The sequence below is a fragment of the Sus scrofa genome, chromosome 10, assembly GCF_054392235.1.
Source record: "Sus scrofa isolate SSC_HxYL_T2T_F1_AM1 chromosome 10, Sscrofa_HxYL_maternal_Yorkshire_Landrace_v2.0, whole genome shotgun sequence".
Taxonomy (NCBI): Eukaryota; Metazoa; Chordata; class Mammalia; order Artiodactyla; family Suidae; genus Sus; species Sus scrofa.
The window spans coordinates 7,495,089-7,503,910 of NC_139392.1; the positions used below are offsets into that span (position 1 = coordinate 7,495,089).

Genomic DNA, 8,822 nt, shown 5'->3' on the forward strand with positions numbered 1-8,822 from the left:
AGCTTTCTGGTTTTCCCAGCACCACTTACTGAAGAGACTATCTTCCACTGTATATTCTTGCCTCCTTTGTCACAGATTAGTTGACCGTAGGTGCTTGGGTTTATTTATGAGCTTTCTGTCTTGTTCCATTGATCTATATTTCTGTTTTTGTGCCAGTACCATATTGTTTTGATGACTCTAACTTTGTAGTGTTGTCTGAAGTTAGGGAGCCTTATTCTGCCATTTCCATTTTTATTTTTAAAGACTGTTTTGGCTATTTGTGGTATTTTGTGTTTCCATACAAATTTTAAAATATTCTGTTCTAGTTTTGTGATGAATGTCCTTAGTAATTTGACAGGGATGTCATTGAATCTGTAGATGCCCTTGGGTAGTATAGTTGTTTCGACAATGTTGATTCTTCCAATCCAAGACCACGGTATATATCTTTCCACTTGTTTGTATCATCTTTGATTTCTTTCAACAGCATCTCATAGTTTTCAGAGTATAGTTCTTTTGTCTCCTTATATATGTTTATTCCTAGATATTTTATTCTATGTGATGTGATGCTAAATGGGATTGTTTCTCTTTATGCTATCTTTACTATTTAGAAATGAAGTTGATTCCTGTGTATTAATATTGTATCCTACAACTTTGCCAAACTCATTGAGTTCTAACAGTTTTCTAGTTGTGTCTTTAGGATTTTACAGGCATAGTATCATGTCATCTGCAAACAGTGATACTTGTACTTCTTCTTTCCCAATTTGAATTCCTTTTCTTTCTTTTTCTTCTCTGATTTCCATTGCTAGGACTTCTAAAACTATGTTGGATAGTAGTGGGTAAAGTGGACATCCTTGTCTTGTTCTTGTTCTTAGTGGAAATGTTTTCAGTTTTCCACCGCTGAGAATGACTTTAGCTGTGGGTTTGTTGTAGATGGCTTTTATTAGGTTGAGCTTGGTTCCCTCTATGCCCACTTTGTGGAAAGTTCTTATCAGAAATGGGTGTTGAATTTTTCAGAAGCTTTTTATGGGTGTCTTGAGATGATGATAGGGTTTTTCAGTCTGTTGATGTGGTATATCCCGCTGACTGATTTGCAGATATTGAAAACTCCTTGCATCCCTGGGATAAATCTCACTTGATTATGGTGTATGATCCTTAAAATATTTATTGGTATTCAGTTTGCTAATACTTTGTTGAGGATTTTTGCATCAATGTTCATTAGAATATTGGCCTGTAATTTTCTTTTTGTCTGGTTTTGGTATCAGGGTGATAGTAGTCTTAGAGAATGAGCTTGGGAGTGTTCCTTACTCTGCTAATTTTTGAAAGAGTTTCAGAAGAACAGGTGTTAACTCTTCTCCAAATGTTGGAAGTTTTTAAATCACATTTTCAATTTCCGTGTTGTGATTGGTTTGTTCAAGTTTTCAATTTCTTCCAGGTTCAGTCTTGATAGGTTTGTACCTTGTAAACATCTATCCATTTATTCTGAGTTGTCCATTTTATTGGCATTTTATAGTAATCTCTTATGATACTTTGTATTTCTATGGAGTCAGTATTAAATTTTCCTTTTTCATTTCTAATTTTATTGATTTGTGTCCTCTGTCTTCTTTTTCTTGATGAATCTGACCAAAGGTTTATCAGTGTTGTTGATCTTTTCAAAGAACCAACTTTTGGTTTCATTGATCTTCTCTACTGTTTTCATTGTAATTTATTTCTGCTCTGATCTTTATGTTTCCTTCTACTGATTTTTGGTTTTGTCTCTTCTTCCTTCTTTGGTTGCTTTAGCTGTAATATTAAGTTATTTGAGTTTCTTCATGTTTCCTGAGATAAGACTGTATTTCTCTAAACTTCCCTGTCAGAACTGCTTTATCTATGTCCCAAAGGTTTTGTATTGCTGTATCTTCATTGACATTTGTCTCTATCTTTTTAGTTCCTCTTTGATTTCTTCAGTGATCCACCGAATGTCCAGTAGCATATTGTTTAACCTCCTGGAGTTTGATTTTTGCTTTTTAAAAAAATTTTTAATCAATTTCTAGTGTGTTTTTGTTGTTTATCAGTCTTTTTTTAGTCTCTTCTCATCTGTCTTCCACCCTACCCAACCAACATTTTTTTTTTATCAAAACAGGCCAGCTATTTATATTTTATTTATTCATGGACATATGCATGAATCTATTTGATTCCTTCTAGCCAGTTGTAAAAATTGATAAATTTTGCAGTATCCAAACAGATTATATAAGATCTAATTAAAATCCCTGTGCCAATGCATGGCATATAATCATTGGCCAAAGTAGTTTATCCCTCTTCCCATTTATATATCAACAATAAGATAGATAATACAATGGATTTCCTTTGGGGGAACTACCTACAGACCACACCAGGGAATATTCAAGGTTTACAAACCATTTAGATTCTGGGGGCTGAAGATGCACATAAACATAACTATAAAATTATTTCAAATAGTCTATTCTTTTTTCCTTTTTTTTTCTTTTGCTTTTTAGGGTCCCACTTGTGGCATATGGAAGTTCCCAGGCTTGGGGTTGAATCATAGCTGCAGCTGCTGGCCAACACCAGATCTAAGCCCTGTCTGCAACTTGTACCACAGCTCACAGCAATGCCAGATCCTTAACCCACTGATCGAACCCATGTCCTCATGGAAACTAGTTTGGTTCATTACTGCTGAGTCACTACAGGAATTCCAGTAAGTCTATTCTTTAAAAACTAATGAATATAAAAATGTTAATTGCTTGAAAGACAGAATGCAAGATGGCTTCTAATTTTCCTCATCTCATAGTATTCATGCCCTTTGAAATCCCCTTCCTTGAGTGTGGGCAGGACCTGTGACTTTCTTCTAATCGTATAATATGGCAAACGTGATAGGACGTCGTAGATGGAAAGATGCACCATGTCTGTGTTGGAAGCAGCAGTATTGTTAAAATGGCTCTACTACCCAAGGCAATTTTCAGATTCAATGCAATCCCTATCAAATTACTAGTGGCATATTTCACAGGACTAGAACAGAAAATTTCAAAATTTGTATGGTTGCAGTTCCCTTTGGAACTTCCATATGTTGCAGATGTGTCCCTAAAATCAAATACAACAACAGCAAAAAAAAATTATATGGAAACACAAAATACCCCAAACAGCCAAACAATCCTGATGATGAAGAATGGAGCTGGGGCAATCAGGCTCCCTGACCTCAGACTATATTACAAAACTATAGTCATTAAAACACTATGATACCAGCACAAAAACATACATATAGATTAAGATCATAATTTCTGTCTTACTAGAAGACTTTCTCTGCTACCTCTCACCCTTGGTGGCATAAAAGTTGCTATATGCAAAAGTCCAAGTGATTAGCAATTGAAAGTGACTTCCAGCCAACAGCAAGCAGAATGATATTCCTTAAAAACTGAATTCTGCCAATAGCCATATGAACTTGGAAATGGATCCTTCCTCACTCAAACTTCAGATGACACCACAGCCCTAACCAGCATGTCCTTGATAACAGATTTGTAAGATCTTAAAACAGAAACCTCAAGTAAATCATACCTCGATTCTTGTCCATTGAAACAAACTTTGTACTGTTTCAAGATGCTAAATGGATAATTTGTTACACAGCAAACACAAGATCCAGAATATTTCTGCAATGTAAACAAAATAGTTTCCAAATATTTTAGCGTGAAAAATTTTAAACCTAAACAAAAGTCAAAACACCTGTACATTGAACACAGGTATAAAATAATCCAGCAATAATTTCCTCAGGACTTAGAACCAACTATAATTATGGAGAATAACATTACAGGTATACCTTGTTTTATTGCACTTTGCTTTATCATACTTCACAGATATTGCAATTTACAGATTGAAGGTGGGCAGCAACCCTCTGTTTATCAAGTCTTTTGGTGCAATTTGCCCATAGCATTTACCTTTTTAGAGCCTTTGTGTCACATTCAGTAATTCTTACAATATTTCATCCTTTGTTATACTGATGATGGTGATCACTGTGATTGGTGACCTTTGTGGTATTAAGACAGCTTGCTAAAGGCTCAGATGGTTGGCTTTTTTTAGAAATAAAGTGTTTTTTAATTAAGGTATGTACATTGGTTTTTGCAGACATAATGCTGTTGCACACTTAATAGACAACGGCATAGTGTAAACCAATTTTATAGTCACTGGGAAACAAAAATTTCATGTGACTCACTTTATTGCAATAGTCAGGTTATTCTAATAGTCTGGAATCAAGCCCCCAGTATCTTTGAGGTATGCTTGTATACTATAAGAAGCAACATAATTAGACATAAGGGCTAGTTGAAATACTATTCTTACAATGTTTAAATAATCCAATATTTTCTATCATAAATTTAGTTTTATTAATTTCCATTCATCTTTTTCCTCAAAAGTATAGAATAATATTCTTGAACAGGGCCATGCTAATCCTTTCTGTATTGTTCCAATTTTAACACATATGCTTCCAAAGCAAGCAGAAAGATGATTAGTCTATGGTTGAAAACTTAAAAAATATTCTTAATATTTACAAATGTTACATTTGACACTTGCCATATACCTTTGTAGAAAGAAAATTAGAGTTGATTCTCTGGAAAAAGTTAAATACAATTTTTTTCTTGAGGATAATATTACAACTTGGATTTTATTTTGTATTTGAAAGATAGAAGCAAACTAATTACATTTACAACTGGATGGATGCCAAAATTGTTTGTAAAAAGTGTTAACATTGGGAATGCTGACTATATTTTAGATATGATTGTCATAAATGCTATAAGAATATAAAGTAATTACAGTCATCATGTCCTAACTTCTCTTCCTATATCTAGTGCTTTTTTTTTTTTCAGGGAAAACAGTAGCATGATAAAGGGCACATTGCTTTGCTTTAAAAAGTGTTATAATTCTTGTATATAATTATTAAAATTTCCTTTGTTTTTGTGCACTATTTACCTTGATTTTTTTTTTTTTTTGTAAAATATCTTCTGAATGCTTTTGTATTGCAAAATTATGTGCTGAATGGAAAAGCGATTTAACAAAACTTGGGAAAGTTCAAATAATGGTGGAACGTGTACTTAAAAATTAGCAGATCCTAAAAATATGTTTGATATATGGTTAAACATGTAACCAAGTTGTGTATATATAATGGATTTGACAAGTGGAGCTCAAATATAAGAACAATCACAAGCAGCATTAGCAGTAGTTCTAAACAGAAACCATCACTTGGTATTTGCTAAACCAGGTTAAACAGTGCCTATGGAAGTGTGAGTTCAATTTTGCAGACGTTCTGGATAAATAATGCAAGTCAGGGACCCTGGGGAAGGACGGAGCTGAATTCAGGCCTCCGAGTGGCTATGAAGCACTGGAGGGAGGTGAGTTGGTGGGGAGCGATTCTGGGCTTCCTGAGGGTGCATTTACCTGCAGTGGAGCCGCTGAGTGGCCCTGAGCGAGGACACAGGATAACGCCTAGACACGTAAGCGTGACTGTATATCTGGGCACAACCGCAGACCGTGAGTTCCGTGGATCCGATGCTCCTTCGCTGACAGCAGGACCATCCGGAAGCCCCGAATACTTCATGTGCCTCACTCTGGGCAGAGAGAAGTACGAAAAATACTAAGTCTTAAACTGGGTAGACTTGAATTTGAGTTTTACCTAAAAAAATAATTTTAACCCCAAAGTAACTGAGCTTTTTAAAGATTAATGCTTATCAGGTGAGGTTTTGTTTTTCTGTTTGTTTACCCCATGAGAAGAAGCGGCAGCTGCAAAGCTAACCTAAGTTCTGTTACATACAATTTAATCCTTCATTTCTTCATTTCGACTATGTTTGAGTTTTGTCACATGTATATTTATACATATATATATTTATACATATATATATAAATGCATACGCAGATCTGTATCTGTGAGACAGGTTTATTCCATCATCTCAACTCTGAGGCATGAACAGAGCAGTTTTTGTTGCTTTGTTTTCGGCTGTACCTATGGAAGTTCCCGGGCCAGAGATCAAACGTGTGCCACAGAAGTGGCCCAAGCTACTACAGTGACAACAACACTAGATCCTTAACCCACTGCACCACAAGAGAACTCCCTAAAAGTTTTTCTTCTAATATCTGGGCTCGTTGTATTATTTTTGACAGATTTTACTAACCTCTGATCAGTGTGGACAATTAAACTTGGTCCAATCCATTTTAAAACTTCTGGTCTTATATCCGATGCTAAACATGCAGACCTTCCACCATCATCCCAGCTCTGGGTGCCCTAGTGTTTGGGGGCAGAGAGGAAGAAATCAGTGCCTGACATGGTGATGTCACTGCCTTCTCTTTCTCACTTGTCGCTGCTTCTGTGACAGAACTCTAACTGGCCTTTGATGCCTTCTGGAAAAACCTCTGGCAGTTGCCTATAGAGTTAAGGTTACACCTGTCACTCCTTGCTCAGAAAAGAGCTACTCTTTGGTATTTGCACAAAAGAAATCAAAACATAGCCAAAAACAAGCTAGCAAAGAAACAAAACCACTCAAGAATCTTCAGATAGTCATTATGAATAACATGGGAAACAGTGGCCACAATAAGTGGCTGGTTATGACACCTGACTGTTTCATGCAGACACCTAATATTTCCTCCCAGCACATGGCTGGATACTTTACAAGCTCTTGTGGAGTTTCCATCAGCAAGAATTTCCTGAGTAAGCAAGCCTGTCACAAAAGACTCTGCCCTCTCGGAGTGAGGGAATCACCTTTCTGACCATTCGCTTCTATTGGCCAGTTGATGGGGAGAAGTTTGGCTCAGGTGCTGTTTGGTAAAGTAGAGCTGGTCCTGCCTCCAAGAAAGCCTGTGGACAAGGTGCCTGGTTCCCATTTGGGATACTTTCCATGGGGTCTCTCTTTACACTGAGTGGCATTTAACATTTCATTCTTAATTTCGAGCCTGGTAAAATTTGACACTAAGATTCAATGACAGTGACAGTAACAGTCTCCTGAATATTCTAAACACATACATGCACGAAAAAGAAACTCATGCAATAGTTGATAACCAGGGGAGAGTCTGCCCCTACAGCAATATATGACTATCTGGAAACATGATTTTCACAATGGAGGTGGAGGATGCTACTGGTATCTAATAAATGGAGAAAAGAGCAGTTTCTAAACATCGTACCACACAGTATACCCTCATAAAGCAAAGAATTACCTGGTCCAACACGTCAAAAGTGTCAAGGTTGAGAAACTCTGAGTTCCAAAAAAAAATATCTCAAACTTGCCTTTTCAGAAAAATCATAAATGGTGGAGAGGTTGAAAAACTCGGCACCTTGTAAGAGTGAGCCTGTGTGAAATAAACACGCCATGCCATCAAGCTGCAGTTATTTACAGTGATGGTAGGCATTGTCTTCTCAACCTTCACACATCAAGTCATTTCAATAAGCCTGTACGGTTTTTGTGAGAGGTAATTACAACTAGAAATGATAGCAAAACCATATTCTCAAAGGACACTGTGGTACGGTAACCTAATGATGCAGATAGAATATCATTTAGTACATTTTAAAAGAATTATGAAGAACATTGCCAATGACATTATGTTATGTCCTTTAACATGTAACATATTTGAAATATTAAAGAAACATAATACCTTTAAATGATGCAAAGATATCTACTTATTTTCAACGTTCATTTACACCCTGGAAATGAGTGTACTTCTCTGTGCTGTAACTTACATAAATTCATTTCAAAGATGTATTTTTAGATTCATAGTTTGACCAACAGTAAATGATAAATTTTGGAAGAGACTATATACTCCTAAAATACTCCAGTGCACAGCCTGGAGTCAAATACTATTTTGTAAATGTTGTGTTATTAAAAAGAATATACACAACATGTATTATCAGATTTAACAAATGCCACACATATCTATTCACTTATTTAGCATTTATAGAGCTTACAGTTAAAAGAACTGGATTAAGTGTTGAAGGTGTAAGGAATACACAGGAAGATAATGTCCTTTTCCTCGTGGAGGGAATATTCCAGTGTCTACTACACCAGATGGTTTATATGTAGTCTTAGCCCAAATGAGCTAACAATCATTAATTTCATCCATACCAAAATTACATTATGTATTCTGGCTACTAATTTTAAAAGGTCACTATAAAAAGCAAAATTTCAAATATGTATGTTTCATATTATAAAATGTCCAGCTATGTAAATTAAAAATTTTCAATTTATATATATTTATAATATTGATATGTATATATAAACCAAAGGTGATATTTTAACAACTTTTATTAATAGTTCAACCTTAATCTTTAACATGTACCAAGGAAGCAATAGATATTAAATGAATTTAAAAAAAAGCATAGATTTCTACTTACAGTCATTATTTGATTTTTAGCCCAGATTTGAATTGAGTAATAGTTTTTGCCATCTGTTTACTATTTGTTAGCCAGTCTTAAGTGAATTGGTAGTCTCAGTCCAGCTTATTCCTTGCTAAATCAGGTTATGTTAAAAAAGAATGACTGCCATTAAATTAGGACTAATTGTAGAACTAATTGAGACCAATGGTGGTCTAAGTGTCAGGTTGAAAGGTTGTTGGATCCAATAGTTAAATCAGCAGGGTGGCTTGCACTGTAAGATTTGATTTCACATAAATGTCACAGAATTTCTGCTTGGTGATTTCAGTGTCTTTCTGAAAATTAAAAAAAAATTTAGAAAAATGCATAACAAATACTTTAAAGTTTCACAAGACCCCAGTAATGAAGTGCTCACAGCAAGTTAAAAATGTTCTGTTCATCCAGAGGTGGGATCAAGATGGCAAAGGAGTAGGATGTGGGGCTCACCATCTCCCACAGACACATCTAAAAA

The 8,822-nt window shown here is 35.4% G+C and overlaps 1 non-coding gene across 1 annotated transcript; it reads right to left on the reverse strand.

Moving 5' to 3' along the window:
* Positions 1-4,353: 4,353 nt before the first annotated feature.
* LOC146398774 (U6 spliceosomal RNA) lies at positions 4,354-4,456 on the reverse strand. The gene has a single exon (XR_014818497.1). It is a non-coding gene; the product is annotated as a U6 spliceosomal RNA (small nuclear RNA).
* Between the last annotated feature and the right edge of the window lie 4,366 nt (positions 4,457-8,822).